Source organism: Carcharodon carcharias, chromosome 12, assembly GCF_017639515.1.
Source record: "Carcharodon carcharias isolate sCarCar2 chromosome 12, sCarCar2.pri, whole genome shotgun sequence".
In the NCBI taxonomy this organism is placed as follows: Eukaryota; Metazoa; Chordata; class Chondrichthyes; order Lamniformes; family Lamnidae; genus Carcharodon; species Carcharodon carcharias.
The window spans coordinates 115748071-115768128 of record NC_054478.1 but is presented as its reverse complement, the minus strand read 5'-3'; the positions used below and the strand labels follow the sequence as shown (position 1 = coordinate 115768128).

Sequence of the window (20058 nt, the reverse complement as noted above, 5' to 3'; positions counted from 1 at the left end):
CAGTAAACCATTAGAGAAACATGTTATTTTATTTTGCTCATAAAAAGGCTTAAAAATCTAGTCTTACAGAAAAGGCTGTTTGTACATGTGGGTGGACTGACCTTCGAAGATGGCTGCATCAATAGGTATTATTGGGCGGCTGGGAGAGTATAGCTTTGACCGAGTGTCTGTGGAGTGGCTTGAGATGTTTCTCATTGCTAATAACATCGTTGGCGTTCCTGACAACCCAGCTGTTAATCAGTGGGAGAAATGAAAATGGCGATCATTTCGATGGAAGCTGGCCCAGAAGCATATGAAACGCTCAAGAATTTGCTCATCCCTGCTTAGCCAAAAGACACATGGCTGTCAGACATTTTGTGTAAGATTGAGTCGCACTACAATCCCAAACTATTGGATATTGCAGAAAGATATCAGTTTGGAACCAGGAATCAGCCGCCCAGTGAGGACAATGGAGACTTTATTGTGGCTTTGAAAGAACTGTCCATTCATTGTAATTCTGGAGAATTTCAAAAGAGGGCATTGCGGGACAGATTTGTGTGCAGTTTATAAAGTGAACGCATTTGCACTAAGTTGCTGACATTGCCAAAGTTAACTTTTGACACTGCTTGGCAAACAGCATTGTCCATAGACTTGGCGGAACAAGATTCGAGAGAAGTCAGAGTTAACAACTGCTAGTTATCTACTGAAGTAAATAGCTGCAGCTGAGTAAGCAGAAGGCCCAACTGACAGCAGTTATTAGTAACAGGGATGACAAAGTCCTGTTACCGGTGCTTCGGCCAATATTGAACACAGAATTGTCCATTTCTGAACACAGAGTGCTACAGCTGCAAGAAAAACATCTTGGCAAGAATGTCAGAAGAATGCAAATGGAGAAAACTCTGGCTAGAGGGAACAGAAATTCATAGAGCATTGTAGTCTAAGTAGCGTTGAATGGAGCTCTGATAAACATGGAGGTTGACTCAGGGACATCAGCTAGCATGATTCCCAAATTGCTATACTGTACAAATTTGAGTCAATATCACAAAATCACACATAGAATTAATAAGTTAAGGAGGAGAAAAAATCCAATATGGGAAGTGTATCAGCTCCAGTAACACACAATCGCCAGAATTTTACATTCGTCAGGCAGGCTCGGCAGGAGCAGGTGAGGGCAGTCAGGAACCTGACCGCTGCCCGCGATCGGCTCCGCACCGCCATTTTACACAGGAGGGCCAACTAAGGCCCGCCCAGCATAAGACGTGACAGCAGCACTAGCGAGAAGGGGCAGGCGGGTGCGGGAGCTCAATGTCCGCCAGGTCCAATGGTGACCTGGCAGCCAATTCAAAAGCGGCTGCGACAGCAATGTGAAGGCTGCCATTGACTCGGAGGACCCTCGGTATGGAGCATCTCAGTGATGAACATGGCAGGTGGGAGGGCAGGTCGGTGGGGTGGTTGGTCCCCGTGTTTTTCCGACGAGTGTCTTGCTGCCCTCCTGTTGGAGGAGGCAGCATACCAAGATGTACTTGTCCCCTGAGACGGGGAGGAGGAGGCCTCCTACCTCACCAAAAATGCCTGGGAGGAGGTGGCAACCAGGGTGACCTCCCATGATGTGGTGAGGCGCACATGGGTGCAGTGCTGTAAGCGCTTCAGTGATCTCCTGCGATCAGAGAGGATGATTGGGTCACTTAGCACGGCAGTAAGGAATGCCCCTCCGCCCTCCCACCCACCGCTGCACCCCCCCTCCCCGCCCCGCCTCAGAGTTCTTAGAGTGTGAGTGGTAAATGTCAATGAGGCAGCATCTGAGCAAGGGGGTGAGCCCTGGCTGCTTAGAAAGGGTTTCTTGCGGCTCCAGGGTCACGAATCAGCTGAGCCTTGCAAAATATTCCTCAGGTGGGGCTGACCAGGCCGCAATGACAGTGCAGGTACAGGGTGGACTAATCAATGCTCCTCTCTCCTTTCAGGAGAAGACATCCCACAATAATGGAGAAAGGCTGTGGACTGGCGGAGGACCGCCCCACCTTCTAATCTTAAGTAGATATGAGCTGGAGGCCCTGGAGCTGGAGAGGTGCCATGCGCCTAGGTCAACTGGCCGCGGTGAGGGAGAGAAGAGTGCAGTGTACTGAGGTCAGAATGTCTGTAATAGCAACCATTCCACTGTTGTTTCTATACTGATGTGAGCGGCGAACATGGAATCCCCATTGATAATGGGGAGATGAGGACACCCTGATCCCTGTGCCAGGTATGCACAGTAACATTGTAACGGCTTCAACTAATGGCATGTCCTTGTTCTTCCTTACAGGCTTACCAGAAGCCTGTCAGGGCGAGGAGCCTGAAGGCCCACCACTGAACCCAGGGGACAGCGACCATAGAAACATACCTGCATCACACCCTCTCAGCTAGGCAAGCACCAGCGCAGATATAGCATCTCGATGGGCATGAGATCAGCGGATACTATCTCGGTGCACAGCGTTGAGGGCACTTCACACTCGCTTGAGGTGCAGACGGAGGCCCAGGACGCCGGCAGTCAGAGGACTGCTAGGGACCAGGAACATACTCAATTGGTATCTGATGATTTTGTACCTCTGGAGTCGTCCCTGAGGCAGCAGATGCTGGATTTCAGCAGGGTGTGTGGGAGGATCTGGCAGAGATACATGAGGAAATGCGTGCCATGGTCTCCTTGATGGAGGAGTCCATGAGGAGCATGAGCAATGCAATGACCCTCATGGCCGAGCGCATTGCCTTCTCCATGGAGAGAGTGACGTCTCTCATGGATAAGCTCCTCCAGGATCTGAATCAGGGGTTCCTGGGAGTGTGCTCGGACCTGCAAGCTCTCTGACAGGCAATGACCTCAGGTGGTTACTGTCAGTGTGGGAGATTGATCAGGCATCCAGTATCCTCACTAGGTGCCCACCCATCAATGGTGAGCAGGGAGGTCCAAAGTGACCTAACAATGGCACATGAGCTGTTTATTGTTTCTGTGAGCTCCTCTCAGGTGCTCCAGATGATGGCAGCAGCTCCTCCACCCCTCTGCCAGTGACCATGGCATCCAATGAGGCTGCAGTGGCTGGGGAGATGCCAGTCTTGGCACTGGCCACTCCCTCCTAGGTGGGGCCAGCACAGGCTTCACAGGCCAGAGGACACCTGCCAAGGACATCAAGGCCAACAGGACAGCAGCGTGAGAAAGCTGTCTCCAATGCCAGTGCCAGCGAGGGGGGAGCACCTAGACGTAGTACCCGCAAGCAAAAACTTAAAGCATCTTAAGTACAACACGGGCTTATGACTGGTGATATTCTTTTCCCCCACTTTTACGTTAATTATTAGCAGGCGTGATGGAGAACACCTTTGCATTTAATTTGTTTTATGTATGCCAGGCACCACACCATTAAATGTGTTTGAGTTCAACAAGTTTCTGGGTGCTTCATTAGTTCTGCAGGTGTAGGGTAACCCATGATGTTATGAGTGATATGTTTGTCATTAAACTTTATTGAAATGGCACACAGTGCATGTTGTTCACCAAGCAAATGTTCCTCTCAGGTATTGAGTATGGAGCCTGCAGTCCTGGCATGTGGTGGCAGTTCTTCTTTGGTAGGCTGGCTGAAGGAGCGTTGGATCAAAGCTTCCCTGGTGTCCCTGCCTCCCTGGAGGTCAGCATCTATCCCCTCAGTGTTCTCCTGACCGTGCTCGTCCTTGTCCTCACTACTGGACCCATCGTCTGCTGCCAGATCAGCTGCGTCAACAGCTTCTTCCTCCACTGCGTCCCCCCTTTCCAGGTCCAGATTGTGGAGAGCACAGCATGTAAACACTATCAGTGACACACGATCTGGGGGATATTGCAGTGCCGCCCCCTAAACAGTCCAGGCATTAAAAGCCCATCATGAGAAGACCTATGGCTCTCTCTACCACCGCTCTTGTGGAGGCATGGCTCCTATTGTACTGCTGCTCAGCCTCTGTTCTTGGATGGCAGAGAGGTGTCGTGAGCCACCTTTTGAGGGGATAACCCTTGTCACCCAGCAGCCAACCATCCAGCCGGGCTGGAGCACTGAAGAGCCTCGGCACTTGGGAGTGTCTCAAGATGTCAACGGCATGGGTACCTTGCACAGACTTGCAGAATCTGCATCCTGTGATCACACACTATCTGCACGTTCATGGAGTGGAAGCCCTTCCTGTTGACAAAGGCACCCGGCTCACTCGCTGACGCCTTGATGGCAACGTGTGTGCAGTCTAATGCACCCTGAATGCAGGGGAACTCAGCAATCACAGCAAAGCCTCTGGCTCGCTCTGCCTGGCTGGCCTCATCCGTAGAAGTGTGGAAGTGAATGAAAGTCAATGCATGCCTGAATAGAGCGTCTGTCACCAGCTTGACACAACTGTAGATAGCTGATTGGGAGACTCCACAAAGATCACCCACTAACCCCTGGAAAGAACCGGAGGATTGAAATTGAGGGCCACTGTGACCTTCAGCGCCACTGGCATGGGGTGTCCACCCACACTATTGGAGCTGATCTCAGGGCTGATTATCTGACAGATTGAGGTCACTGTCTCCCTTAAGAGGAGGAGCCTCCTTCGGCATTGCACATCAGACATATTGAGGTAGCTTGCATCACTGCGTGTAAACCCTGGCAGCAGGAGAGTGGCATCTTCTGCAGCCCCTTTTGCCTTGGACCTCCTGTTGGCCCTGTGCCCCTTGTGCCTGTGCCTGTCCTCCCACAGGTCGCTCCCCTGGAGGATGAAAGGGAACAACTGGCCCTCTCATTTTCTGACCCTCTCTTCCTCCTCAGAGGAGGCGCATCCAGCGGAGACCACAATCCCCATTCCCAGGGTAAGAGAAGGCTGAATTGAAGCCTCCTATTCCTGTCAAAGCAGCCCTGAGGTGAAATGAAGTTGTCCTGTTCGCACAGGAAGCAGCAGCACGTTATAAGCTAAAGTACAAACAACTCGCATTAGCAAACCCACTCACCCATCTTATCCCACCCGCGGATGAGGTTTTTGAAAATGAGGCCTACCCGCCTGCCAGTTGCACCCATGTGACCCTCTGAAAATCAGATGGGCTGCGTAAAATCACAGACAATTGGTGCCTCGAGCCTTAATTGGCCCTTTAATTAATAGCGGGCTCGCCTCCGTCCTCATAGTGTGCCCGCCTAGCGAAATATCGTGATGGTGCGCGGTGATGTCCAATGTCATCACGTGTGATTTTATGTTCCATCAACTCGGGCACACGCCCTCATGCCAAATGTAAAATTCTGCCCAATGAGTACTGTGTAAAATTGCATATCATTGTGGTGAAGGGCGAAAAACTAGCCTTATTAGGAAAATGCGGGTTATCATCACTTACATTAAACTGGAATGAACTTTCTCGTGTTGAAGAAAAATTCACAACGCACGATTGTCAAGTATCCTCAAGTGTTGTGGCAAAACCGATTCAAGGATATAAGGCCAATGTATGGGTGCAGAGGAATGCAGGACCAGTTTACTGCAGGCTTCATCCAATATCCCATGCTCCAAGGGAGAAAGTTGAGCAAGAACTGAAAACACTTTAGACTGAGAGCATTATCTCTAAAGTAGAACAGAATAATTGGGCTATTCCCATAGTGGTAGTACCAAAGTCAAATGGTAGTGGAAGAACATGTGGGGATTATAAGATAACCGTAAGTGATGTACTAGAATGCAATCCACCCAATACATTGCCAAATGTGAAGGATCTGTTCATAATGTTGTCAGGAGGCCAGATTTTTCCAAAATTAAATCTGTCAAATACCCAAGTCATATATGACTATTAATACACATGAGTCTATTTCAGTTTCACAGGCTACCGCGTTTCTTCAGTCCCTAGAATTTTCCAAGGGATGTTGAACCAAATTCTGCAAGGTATCCTGGGAGAATTGTGCTCTTTGGATGAAATACTTATTTCATCTCCAAACAGGCAGATTCATGATGACAGACTGAAAAAGGTGGGATAGTTGGGAGTGGGGGTGGGGGGAGGTGTGTGGTTGCAAGGGCGGTGGGGAGTGTGGTGGTGGGGGCGTGGGAATGGTGTTCAGTAGTATAGTTACCCAGGGTTAGAACTGGTTTTAGTCCTTCTAAATTTCCTTTCACAGCTTTGATATTGGTAGAACAACTCGCAGGGATCTTTATTGACAAGGATATGCAATATATCGCAAATGGGTGGCCATCACAGGTACTGAATTTAGAAATCAGGCCATTTTTGCTGGCATAAAAATGAGCTGATAAAGGTTGTTTTATGTGGGAAGCCAGAATTTCCTGAAAGCTACAGATTGTAGTTTCTGTATGATTTATATGAGCAACACTTGGGGATATGCTTGACAAAGGGTCTAGCGAGAAGCTATATTTGGTGGCCAGGGTTAAATAAGGACATAGGAGACACAGTGAAACTGTGTAGAGTATGTCAAGCTGTAGAAAATAATCATCACTACCTTTCTAACATGGAAATGGCTCGCCGGAGTGTGGCAGAGGCTGTACATAGGTTTTGCAGAATTTGAAGGTCAACAGCGATTCATTATAATGGCTAGCCATTCAAAGTGGGTTGAGGGGTTTCCAATGAATTGAGCAACAACTAGCAAAACTCTAAATATTTTGCATAGTTTGTTTGCCGCTTATGATTTCCCAGATTAAACTGTGTCTGACAATGGACCTCAGTTTTGTTCAGAAGAATTTGTAAAATTCATGAGAATGGATGGGGTAAAGCATACAAGAGTTCCACTGTATCATCCTTCTTCAAATGGAGCAGCAGGGTGCGCAGTACAAATTGTTAAGCATGCTCTTGTTAAGAAAATACTGGATACAAATTGGAAGAAACCTCATTTGGCACTGTAGTTCATGCTCCCACACCAGTGTCTCAGTAGGAGGCAACTTTTTGCCATCTGAAAGGAGAAAGTAACAAAGGTAGGGTTGCAAGTGAGGAAGTTGGAGAAGGCAAGCGGTGCATGTTTACACCATCTACAGCTGAACAGATTGTGGAATGAAGGGCAAGTGAAATTTGGAATGTTGGATAAGGTTAGAATATAGTGCCATTTTCAATGGTTCCAGCCCCGCAGTTGGACATAGTCTCTGTCATGTTCGGTCCAGTGATGACCCTGACTGCTCCATTAGGATAAGGACAGGTAGCTGTGTTTGGCACCTGCCTGTGACCTGTGCACCAATGTCCTGCAAGAAAGAGAGAAATGTGTCAGTGATTAGTGGTGCAATATATTTGTGTGACATGTCTGTCATAGTTGAATAGTGTGTACAAGCTGTAAGGTGTGGGTGTGAGGCTTTCAACAATGCTATGTGTGTGGGGATGAGGTGATGCAACGAATAATAGGTATGAGATGTGACTGATAGAGAATGTTGGTGGGTATGTGATGGGGGTGTGAGGAATTAACCAGTGCATATGGTTGCTTTGTAAGGATATCACTTTTGAAAGTGAATTCACTGATCTTAACCACTTTGGTGAGATCATTAAACTTCTTCCTGCACTGCATCCAGATCCTTGGTATTATACTGCTTGCATTGATGACAATAGCTATCTCCTCCAACTGCCTTCTCAGTATCTATGTGGAGGGCCCTCTATGGATAGAGAATCTCTCTCCTCCTGTCCATCTCCTTCACTAAGATATCTATACTAGATTAGAGAACTTTGAAGCATGTTGTCTGCCCTATTGGGCCATTTTCACTCTTCTTCCTGTTTAGAGTGTTTTCCAAAGCTACCTCCAGCACCTCTTGCAGCCAGAATGCATCCCTCCTTTCTTTAAGGAGTGCATGTTAGCTTATGTAGTGCATGCTTAACTTTAAGTGGTGCTAGCCTTGCTCAGCCATTCAGTCACTCAGTAATGTGTTTGGCTCAAGCTACTATGATTTCAGTTACCAGGTAGCACACTGTCTGCATCACAACAAATGTAATAGTTTTAATAGTATCCCCATGTCCATTTTCAGGCCTTGTCCATTTTATTCACCCTATTATCTTTAATACAACACATTATTGCACTTGATTCATTCATCTATTTCCTTCAAACAAACTATAATTTAGCTTGGAAATGTTGTGCCCAGAAAACCATTTTAAATCCTCTTTCAGCTGGTGAGCCAAGGGATTGAGGCCAGCCTCCAAATGAAATCTGTATCTGAACATCAATTATTTCATGCAATAATTTATAAGTGCACCCCACATAGTCTTGCCTCAACAGTAGAGGAATCCACTTTTACATTATTGCAGTGATATGTCAAACTCTAGCCAAACTTCAGGCCAACATAAAGGGCATGATCACTTCAGGCTCACCCAAAATGGAGTCTCCAGTGACTATTGCATTTTGCCCAGAAACAATTTGCCAAGGAGTGCACAAGACTTTGGGCTTCGTGCACAAGAGTGTCTCCTGGGTAATCAGAATAAGAGAGTCATAGCTAAGGCTTAACCAATCCCATTGCTTCCCAGCAGTTCACTCTAAATAACGTTTTTGAACATGCTAAGGGAATGTCCAACAGGCGAGAAATGACAGAAATTGGCTCTGGTAATGGAGCTGTCTCTCAGGCCAATGACACATCTGTCTCACCCAGCCATCCAACTCAAATGACTCACAATGGCCCAGATAGCTTGTGGGACCAGGCACTTCAGCATAAGTTGCGAAGCAGGCCACAGAGCTACATCAGGACCTTCACAAAGAGGTTCCTGAAGACATTGCATCCTGAGAGTCCTGCACTGACACCCAGGAATTCAGAGCAATCATTCAGGTAGTGGAAGATGTGAGCCAATGCTGTTCTGAAGGTGAATGAAGCACCGGAATAAGACAACTCATAGTACTCAGAAAATAAAATTGATTAACAGAAGACAAATGGTGGGATTTCTCTTTTGCTCCACTTCATTACATGGGATGACACTTGATTGAAGATCTCATTGAATAAAGTCTGCCTTAAGACTCTTCCATAATTCAGGTTGACAAACATGTGAAAAGACGGGCCAGTGGGCTGTCCATCAAGTCATGAGGCAACAAAGGTTCATGACTCTGTGTACCCTCCCACTTACAGACGTGAAATCTCCTAGGAGAAACATTAAACAGATTTTACAAAACACACCCTCAGTCATTTCAGGAAAATAAATCTGGGAAATTCCTCTTTGACCCTCAAAGGATCGAAACAAGTCCCAGGCTATCATACCCAATGTCCCAACTAAGGTTAAGATGTAGTGATAATAGCTGGAGCAAAGAACTTATCCAACCCTTTATTGCACTGCTGCAGCAAGCCTGCAATTATCATGCAAGCAAGGGTGCTTCCACGGTAGTGTAATAACTGGCCCTTCTTCCTTTTTATATCAGAATTCTGTGGATTCATATCCCACTCCAGTCACTGGAACAGAAAATTGAGTGCAGTACTAAGGTGGTACTAAGGATGAGACCCACTTTGCCTTCTCAGGCAGATACAAAAGATCCCATGTCACTATTTTGAAGACTAACATTGGACACAAACAGCATCAAGAAAAAGAAGCTGCTCATTGTCACTTGTTTTTTGTTGGATGTTACACAAAATTGGAATTGTACATCCGGGCTTGGATGATCACATGCATACCATCAATAATGTCCTACATTTTGGGTAAATTTACAATATAAAAAAAAGTGCAATGCCCTCTCATGGCTTTCCATGAGAAGAGTGATGAAACAATTTGCTCTGGAAAACAAGGCACCTATTCTCTGTCGAACGCAATAGAACATCAAAGGTGGACTGATTTGGCATAAAATCCCACAGGTAGGATATCTAGTTGTATAAAGTTGCAAGCCTATGGTGGCCTTCACAGCCATAACACAACATTCCATCATTAACCCTTTCTGAAGGTCAATTCATCCAATCTGCCATGGGTTACATTTGCATGCTGCTCACCTATGTTAATTAGGGAGGACCGTTGAGAGATCGGCTCTGTGGTGTTTTGTGTTCTAAATGATCTGTCATATTATCAATAACAAGGATAGTGACAATATTCCACTTCTGTACTGCAGCCATCAGATCTAACGTATATTAGTAATATTCAGGATAGGGATGGTAAATGAGGAATAAACAACACAAATTGAATTAATATTTAGTAATCTTCTAATACCACAGGCTCTAGAGTTAATGAAATATCAATTGCCAGACTATTATGGAAACCAATATTTGTCCCTTTGGTTTAATTTAAGCTAATGATCTCTAATTTTTCTCCAAATTATGCCAAAGCGTGAACATTTGGTTGTAGCTGGTACAAACCGATCACAAACTAAAGAAATAAACTTTGAAATGCACCCTGTTACCACAAAGCTAAAAATTTTGTTCAAATGTTAACAAACTTTTGCACACAATGGATCATGTTAGCACAGCCGGGAGCACATTTTCACAACAGGGAATCATTAACAGCCCCTCATTAACAGAGTAAAAGCTTGATATCAGCTCAGGATATATTGATGATGGCTAAGTCTAGTTGTTAAGTAATTGTTTAAGTAATTGTCAGAGATAAAAAGAAGAAAACACAAATGCTGGAAATCTGAAAGAAGACCAGAAAATTCTGGAATTGACCAACAGGTCAGTCAGCATCTGAAAAAGAAAAGATATGTTAACCTTTCAGTTGGAACTCTTCTTCAGAACAGTGAAGTTTCTTTATAGAAAAAAGAAAAGCACAGATTACAGTAAAAATATGCCAAATGATTTCACAATGGATTTTTTACTTATTTTCTTTCACTTCTTGTATGTTTCCATCATTTCTTGATTATATTTCAGCTGCTCCTTCATACCATTGCTAATCCAAATAGCTTCTGCCTGCACCTATCTGCATTAACGTATCATTTAAATAGATGACATTGAAGTGTTTAAAAAATTGGAGTTTTTTTCAGATGTGAACAATATAACCTTTTAGCCATCAGAGAAAAATAGCTGATGATAGTACATGCCAAGACTTGGATGGATAATCGTTGCGTTATTGAAAGAATGTTATATCATTGGAAGTGTCATCTTCTAGGTGAAACTTTAGGACATCCCTCTGATTCTCCGGGTGGATGTACAAGATCCCATGGCACTACTTGAAGAAGACTTGGTAGACTTTTTTAAGTCCTACCCATTCTCTCTCATTCAATACCACTAAATACATCTAATCATTTGTGTTGCTTGCTGTTAGAAGGACTTGACTGCTATGTGTGCCTACAAAACAGCAGGAACTGCACTTCAAAAGAAATGATTTCACTTTCCTTCTGTTTGGAAACAGTGAATAAAAGTTTTCCTTTCACAAGGGTGTGAAGACATTAAAGAGGATTCAGAGAAGATTCTTGAAAATAGTTCCCGGGATGAGGAACTTCAGTTATGTGGGTAGATTGGAGAAACTGCAGCAGAGATTTAATAGAGGTATTTAAAATTATGAGGGGTCTCAACAGACTAGATAGAGGGGATCTATTCCTGTTGCCAGAAGGGCCGAGAACCAGAGAACACTGATTTAAGGTGATTAGCAAAAGAAGCATGAGGAAAAGCTTTTTTACACAGCAAGTGGTTAGGATCTGGAATACACTGCCTGAGAGTGTGGTGGAGGAAGATTCAATTGAGGTCTTCGAAAGAGAATTGGATAATTATGCAAAGAGAAAAGACTTGCAGAGCTACAGGAAAAGGCAGGGAAGTGGGACTAGTTGAGTTGCTCTTGTAGAGAGTCAGCATGGACACAACAGGGTGAATGGCCTCCTTCTGTGCTGTAGCCATTCAATAATTCTATGTTTCAGTATTGCCAATGTGCTTTCAATTAAATTCTTCACAGTTGCGAAACCCCTGTGGTATTGAAACATAGGAACAGGAGGAGCCCATTCAGCCCGTCGAGCTGCTCCACCATTCAGTATGATCATGGCTGATCGAACACTTCAGTGCCTTTTACCCACACTATCCCCATAACGTTATTGTTAATCATAAATCTATCAATCTCTACCTTAAACATACTCAGTGACTGAGCTTCCACGGCCCTCTGGGGTGGAGAATTCCAAAGATTCACAACCCTCTGAATAAAGAAATTTCTCCTAATCTCTGTCCTAAGTGGCTTCCCCCTTATGTTGAAATTGTGTCCCCTGGTTCTGGACTCCCCAACAAGAGGAAACATCTTATCTGCATCAACCCTGTCTATTCCTTTAAGTATTTTGTAGGTTTCAATGAGATCACCTCTCATTCTTCGAAACTCTAGAGAACACATGCCCAGTTTCCCCAATCTCTCTTCATAAGATAGTCCCGCCATCCCCAGAACAAGCCTGATGAACCTTCGTTGCACTCCCTCTATGGCAATAATATCCTCTCTGAGGTAAAGGGACCAAAACTGCACACAGTGCCCCTGGCGCAGTCTAACAAAGCTTCTATACAATTGAAGCAAGACTTCACTATTCCTGTACTCAAATCCTCTTGTTATAAAGGCTGACATTCCATTAGCCTTCCTAATTGCCCACTGCACCTGCATGTTAGCTCTCAGTGACTGATGGCCAAGAACACCCAGGTCCCTTTGTCCATTTACACTTTTCTAATCTCTTGCTATTTAGGAATTACTCTGCACATCTGTTCCTTCTACCAAAGTGGTTAACCTCACATTTTCCACATTATATTCCATCTGCCATATTCTTGCTCACTCACTAAGTCTATCCAAATCCTCCTATAGCCACTTTACATTTTCCTCACAACACACATTCCCACGTAGCTTTGTATCATCTGCGACCTTGGAAATATTATATTTGATCCCCACATCCAAATCATGGATATATTTTGTGAACAACGGGGCCCAAGTACTGAACCTTTGTGGTACCCCACTAATCACAGCCTGCCAATGCGAGAATGACCGGTTTATTCTTACTCTCTTTTTTCTGCCTGTTAGCTAATCCTTAATCCGTGCCAGTACGTTGCCTCCTATCCCATGTGCTTTTATTTTGCTAATCAACCTCCTGTGGGGGACTTTATCAAAAGCCTTCTGAAAATCCAAGTATACCACGTCCATCGACTCTTCTTTATCAGTTTTCTTAGTAACATCCTCAAAAACCTCCAACAAGTTCATCAAACATGATTTCCCAATCACAAATCCATGCTGACTATGCTCAATGATTATCCAAGTATCCATTTATCTGACTGTGGGTGGTTCCACCAGAAGCTGTAACCCTCAAACATCTCACCCAAATGATGCTAATCCAAATGTGAAAATGTGAATATTTAGGATATTCAACTCAAATGCATCATGTTGCAAAATCCTAGTTTTGGGCAGCATCAGCATTTATGGTTTCCAGGGTCAATAGAAATCAGGCATCAGAAATATGCTTTGCATCTTTTGTTTTGCCTTATGCAGTCCTGGGTTGTTGCTGCCAAATGTAACGCAGCTTCGACTGAAATTCTCTAGCTCCGCACGAAAGCACATGAACAGGAGTTTCTCTTTTTGCTGGTTGTGCTGAAATGCATTTACACTTTTGCTGCAAATAACACACAGAGGAAGCCTTAGCCTCTGGGTGGTTTCTTTCGCCAGGAAGCAGTCAAGACAGCTTTGTGAAACATGTTTTGAAGGTTTAACTTCTACACACTACAGTCCAATCTTCTCTTTGTTTAACATATATTCGAAAGACAACAGCACTCAGAATCTATTGTAATTATCAAATCTTGTGAGACACAAAACCTGAAGATAAATATATAGTTTTTAAATGAAAGTGAAGTAGATCTAAATGCAAATTATTAACAAGCCATTGCTTTTCTCAACATTTCTAAATGGAATTAAGAATCACAGCTGGCTGTAATGAAGCACTTATAAGTTTTGGAATAAATATCACAAGCAGTCCCAAAAGAAACACTGTAATTTGCATGAATTATTTCCGAGAGAACTAAGTTCTTGCTGTTTAATCAAAGATATGAAATGATCACTTACAGCTGAGGAAGCGCTTGTAGAATGGAACTGTCCTTATCATATACAGAATGTGTTCTCACTCAATGCTTCTTCTGTACACTGTACTATTCATTTGTGTTCATGCCTACAGAGGAGACAAATAATGAGCTCGAAGATCAACCTACTCATTGGAGGATATTGCTACAAGCAAATGTAATTCTCCTGTTAAATGACAGATGAAATTCCATTTCATTGAGCTCGCCCATGCCCCTCCCCTTGAATCACTCTTTCCAAAGACTGTACAAATGTCAATTTTGCTGTTGCCAGTAGCTGATAAAAGACTCAATCTATGACATGAAATAATTAACGGAAACAGTATTATTGGAATTTTTATCTCCAAGATTATTAGGGGCTAACAGACTGTATGAAATGACATATAGTCAAGCTGAATTGTACTGTAGCCATTGTTGATGCCATTTATATAAGTTTTACATTCTCAGACATTTTAAGGTGTGCTTATTTAACTTCACTATATCATAGAACTGCACTCAATTCCAAAATGTGCCTATAGTGTGACAGTGAAACAGAAAATAAGTACACCTAATTTTCCCTCTCACTCCTTTGTCCTTATCCTCAGTCTCACTTGCTTTGTTCAGGCTTCAACTCCATCACATTCACTCGTGTTACAAAGAGAATTTCTATTAAGGAAGTATCTAACCACCTCCTCTGGATATTCAATGGCATTACCACTGCTGAATTCCTCACTATTAACATGCTGGGGGTTACCATTGACCAGAAACTGAACTGGACCAACCATGCAATTACTGTGGCTAAATGAGCAGATTAGAGACTGGGAATTCTGCAACTGGTAACTCACCTCCTAACTCCCCAGAGCCTGTCCACTACCTACAAGGCACAAGTTAGGAGTGTGATGGAATACTCTCCATTTGACTGGATAAACACAGCTCAAACAATGCTCAAGAAACTTGACACCATCTAGGACAAAGCAACCTCCTTGTTTGGCACCCCATCCGCCACCTTAAACATTCACTTCCTCCACAACCAGTGCACAGTGTGTACCATCTAGAAGACCCACAATAACTTTTCAAATACCCATCAAAGGCATCTTCCAAGCACCCAGCCTTTATCATCTAGAAGGACAAGGGCAGCAGATGCATGGAAACACCACCAACTGCAAGTTCCCCTCCGACCCACATACCATCCAACTTGGAACTACATCACCGTTCCTTCACTGTTGCTAGGTCAAAATCCTGGAACTCGCTTCCAAACAGCACTATGGGTGTACCTACTCTACATGGAATGCTGCAGTTCAAAAAGACAGCTTACCACAACCTCCTCAAGGGCAATTTGAAATGGACAACAAATACTGGCCTTGCCAGCAATGGTCACATCCTATGAAAGAATAAATAAAACATTAATCTGTTATGTTCCATGAATTACTGTTGGTTAGTTGTGCAGAGGGCAACATTTTCTGACTTGGTGCCATGTTGTTTATGCCAGTGCAAATTTAGTTTGGCCACTCCTGGTGCAAAAGCTTATCAACAATTATCAAGAACACTGTCAAATGAGGATGGATTAAGAACCCAAGGTGATCAGTGGAATTTCATAGGGCAAAAGACAGTAAAAACAAAGTAGGTAGTGGCTATTATACTGGATTACCAGTTTAGAATTTGTGAGTTCAAAGTTAAGTCAGCAAGTTATATCTCAGTCCAAAGCCAGAAAAAGGTAACTACAGACAGGGTTTTTCAGATAGCAGTGTTTCCCACCAGGCCACCAAGACATCAGTTGGGATTCTGCAGAGAACATATCCCTGCAGATTCCGGCTGGCCCACGGCCTTTTGCTGCTCCAAGGACTGTTAACTGGTTGGAGGCAGGACTTCCTCCCCTCTCTCGGAATGGAGACCCGCCTTAGAGAGTTGCCAGCCGTCAGATTGGCCGTAATTCTATAGTCCCAGCACAAGCGTTGGTAACTGCTGGGACTACAAGCAGTCTCGAGGTTCTAAGTGTCTAAGCCCTCAGGACCAGTTAGGGTTTGAGTCTCACAGCGGGGAACGGAGGAGAGGCTCAGAGGGTGAGGCAGAGGGAGTGGGGATTGTGGTGGCAAGGGAGCACCCCTGGGGTGTACAGACCTTAGGGGGGAGGGGTGCCTGATCTAGAAAGAGGGCCAGTGATGGAGATGCCTCCCCAGTCTTTCAATTCTGAGGACTGAGCAGCAAGCTCCCACACACTCCCAACCCCATACCATCACTGAACTCCTCCCACCAACTGAAAAATCATGGCCAGGCAGGAAGCAGCCTTTAAGTAGCCAATAAAGGCCACTAAAGTACCTAAAAAGAGGAAGGTGCAAGCCTTAGGTCTTGCTCGTCCTCTGTAAAATTGCAGATAGGTTGGGGAACGATAGCAGCAGGAAGGCCACACATTGAAATTTATGGACCCCTCCACAGCAACACCATCCCCCCTGCACCCCCAGCTGCAAATCAGTCAGTGAGAAACCATAAAATTCTGCCCCATGAAAGCTGCTGGAATGCCATCAAAACCCAATTGGTTCACTATGTCCTACAGGTCAGGAAGCCTGCCATTACTAACCAAATTGGACTTGCTTTTAGTCCATATCATTTACGTCGCACAGTTTTGCAAAGCAAAACAAGAAGGTGGCCTACTAATACATTTTCAAGGCAACAAGGGATGAACAATAAAATATGACTATCACACATATCTTAGAACAACATCAAAAAAAGGTGCTGCCAATCTTGGTTTTTAAAAGCCGGTAGATTGATAGAGGAAGGAAAAAGCAAGAATCAGTGAATCATAGAATGGCTGCAGTACAGAACGAAGACATTCAGCCTGTTGTGTCCGTGTAGCCCTCTGTAAAGGCACCTCAGCCAGTCTCACTTCCCACTGTTTCCCCGTAGCCCTACAAATCTTTTCTCTTTAGCTCCTTAAGCAATTACTTTCTGAAAGCCAGATTGAATCAGCCTCTACTACACCATCAGGCAGTACTTTCCAGATCCTAACCACAAAGTTTTTCTTCATGTCGCCTTCAGTTCTTTTGCCACTCATTTTATATCAATGTTGCCTGGGTCTTAACCCTTTTGCCAACAGGAACAATTTTTCCCTATCTACTCTGTCTCCATCCCTCATGATTTTGAACACCTCTGTCAAATCTCCTCTCAGCCTTCTCTTCTGCAAGGAGAACAATCCCAACTTCTCCAACTTATCCATGTAACTGTAGTCTTTTATCCCGGGAAAAATTCTCGTAAACCTTTTCTGTCCCTCTCCAAAATCTTCCCATCCTTCCTCATGGGTGGTTTTCAGAATTGTATGTAATACTACAAGTGAGGCTGAACCAGGATTTTATAAAGGTTCACCATGACTTCTTTGCTTTCATACTCTAAGCTGTTTATAAAGCCCAGGATTCCACCGCTTTCTCAACTGACCCTGCAACTTTCAACAATTTGTGCGCATATACCGACTGAGTCCCCTACACCTCCTTTAGAATTGTACCCTTTATTTTATGTTTTGCCTGCCAACATGAATCACTTCACACTTCCCTGCATTAAATTTCATTTGCCATGTGTCCATTCAATCCACCAGCCTGCCTATATCCTCTTTAAATTTATCACTGTCCTCCTCAGGGTTCACAATGCTTCCAAGTTTTGTGTGTTCTGCAAATTTTGAAATTGTGTCCTGTATATGCAAGTCTATGTGATTACTATAAATGAAGGAAAGCAGTGATCCTCATCCTGAGTGAGGTCAGCATTTTCCAAAAGTATTAATTAGTATTCTAAAGATAATGTGGGTTTTATGTAATATTCTAAACATAATTTGTTCAGGAATAAGAGGTAATATATCTCTTGCCCTAGAATTAAGTACCCTTGGTAAATATTGACAATGCTTGAAATTCCTCATTGCATTGATCAGTTACTTAAGGACATAAAGAGAGCAATTGACATCTACTTATTTCCTGTTTCACTGTCACACCAACCTGCTACTAATTTCACCCTTCTCCTACACCACTGTCTCAGGCTGAACAAGACTGTTTCCAATATCAGCATGCTATTTTAGACCAAGCTAAGTTTCCGAACTCATATTCTCTCTATTTCAAAGACGGCCTGCTTGCACCTCCCAAGCAAACCCTGTTTCCATCCATGCCAAACTGGAGTCAATGGGAATCAGGGGGCAAACTCCCTGCTGGTTGAAGTCATACCTAACACAAAGGCAGATGGTTGTGGTTGTTGGAGGTCAATCATCTCAGTCTGCAGGAGTTCCTCAAGGTAGTGTCCTAGACCCAACCATCTTCAACTGCTTCATCAATGACCTTCCTTCCATCATAAGGTCAGAAGTGGGGACGTTCGTTGATGATTACACAATGTTCGGTACCATATGCAATTCCTCAGATACTGAAGCAGTCCATGTCCAAATGCAGCAAGACCTGGACAATATCCAGGCTTGGGCTGACAAATGGCAAATAACATTTGTGCCATACAAGTGCCAGGCAATGACCATCTCCGACAAGAGAGAATCTAATCATTACTCCTTGACATCCAAAGGTATTACCACCACAGAATCTCTCATCTCAACATCCTGGGGAGTTACCATTGACCAGAAACTGAACTGGGCTAGCCATATAAATACTGTGGCTACAAGACCAGATAAGAGGCTAGGAATTCTGCAGTGAGTAACTCACCTCCTGACTCCCCAAAGTTTGTCCACCATCTACAAGGTACAAGTCAGGAATGTGATTGAATGCTGTCCATTTGCCTGGGTGACTGCAGCTCCAACAACACTCAAGAAGCTTGACACCATCCAGCACAAAGCAGCCCGCTTGATTGGTACCCCATGCACAAACATTCACTCCCTCCACCACCGACACACAGTGGCAGCAGTGTGCACCATCTGCAAGATGCACTGCAGGAACTCACCAAGCCTCCTTACACATTACCTTCTAAACCCACGACCACGACCATCTAGAAGGACAAGGGCAGCAGAAACATAGAAACACCACCTCCTGGAAGTTCCCCTCCAATCCACTCATATATCGCCGTTCCTTCGCTGTTGCTGGGTCAAAATCCTGGATCTCCCTTACAGCACTGTGGGTGTACCTACACCACAACGACTGCAGCAGTTCAAGAAGGCAGCTCACCAAAGGCAATTAAGGATAGGCAATAAATGCTGGCCTAGTCAGCAACGCTCACATCCTGTAAATGAATTTTTAAAATGCCTTTGTTACCAATAGGCTTGACTACTCAAATGCCTTCCTGGCCAGTCTTCTATTCTCCACTCTTTCTCCTAAATATGCTATAGTTCATCCAAAACTCTGCTGCCCATATCCTATGCACCAAGTCCCAGTCACCCGTTGCCCCTGCACTAAGTAACATACATTCATTCACGGCCTCCTTACGTTTCATGTAAAATTCTTATGCCTTGAACTTACCTGCACTAACCTTAGCAAACTCACCAGTGAAAGTTATTTGAATAAGGAGCACCCCTTGGAGGCCTGCAAACAAATCTAACTGGGTTTAATGTTTGGACTTCCCACATGGCAATTCCCCTGCCCGGTTTTGGGTGAATATTAGCTGAGATGGGATGAGACTCTGAATTGCAGAGGGGCAGGAAGGCCGCCCACAAGCATCACTGCCCCGGACCTAATGGAGAAAGGCGGGAAGGAAAGGTGGTATCCCTATCCTCCACACCCACACCAAATTAAATGCCCACCCTGCCACCAAACTCACTTTGAGGAAGAGCATTAAATTTCAGCCTGCAGTCTCATTAACAGTTCTTCAATCTGATTCGTTTAGGACGCAGTTGTCGGCTTGCTCGTGCAGGTCCCAGATTCACTCAGCAGGTCTGGTAGCATCAACGGAGAAGAATAGAGTTGACGCTTCAAGTCCTCATGAGGACTCGAAGCATCAACTCTTTTCTTCTCCGCCGATGCTGCTGGACCTGCTAAGTTTTTCCAGGTAATTCTATTTTTGTTTTGGATTTCCAGCATCCACAGTTTTTTGTTTTTATCCCAGATTCACTATTGCTTTCTTAACTATTGGGAAACAAAAACCTCTTTGGCACTGAAAATTAACTTTAAGAAGTGTGGAGTTTCATTCTACAGATTTTAATTATTGTTGAAAATTTTAAAAATAAAAAAAAATTCTTTTACTCTCCTTTCTGTCTTTTTTATCCTTCTCTTTTAATCTTTCCCAATCCTTGGCCGGGATTTTCTGGCCACACCGTGCTGGAGGATG

General features: G+C 44.3%; 1 protein-coding gene across 8 annotated transcripts in view; it reads right to left on the bottom strand.

Annotated features, from left to right (window-relative positions):
• The window catches only part of LOC121284611 (collagen alpha-3(VI) chain-like), a 244605-nt gene extending 230614 nt beyond the window's left edge, over window positions 1-13991 (bottom strand). For 5 of the 8 annotated variants that reach the window (XM_041200113.1, XM_041200119.1, XM_041200114.1 and 2 more), the window contains exon 1: window positions 13841-13988. The gene's annotated coding sequence lies outside the window, so the exon portion shown is untranslated. Of the gene's footprint in view, window positions 1-13840 lie in introns of all 8 variants that reach the window. The other 3 variants (XM_041200121.1, XM_041200120.1, XM_041200115.1) reach the window with 2 other exon arrangements.
• Window positions 13992-20058: the final 6067 nt, after the last annotated feature.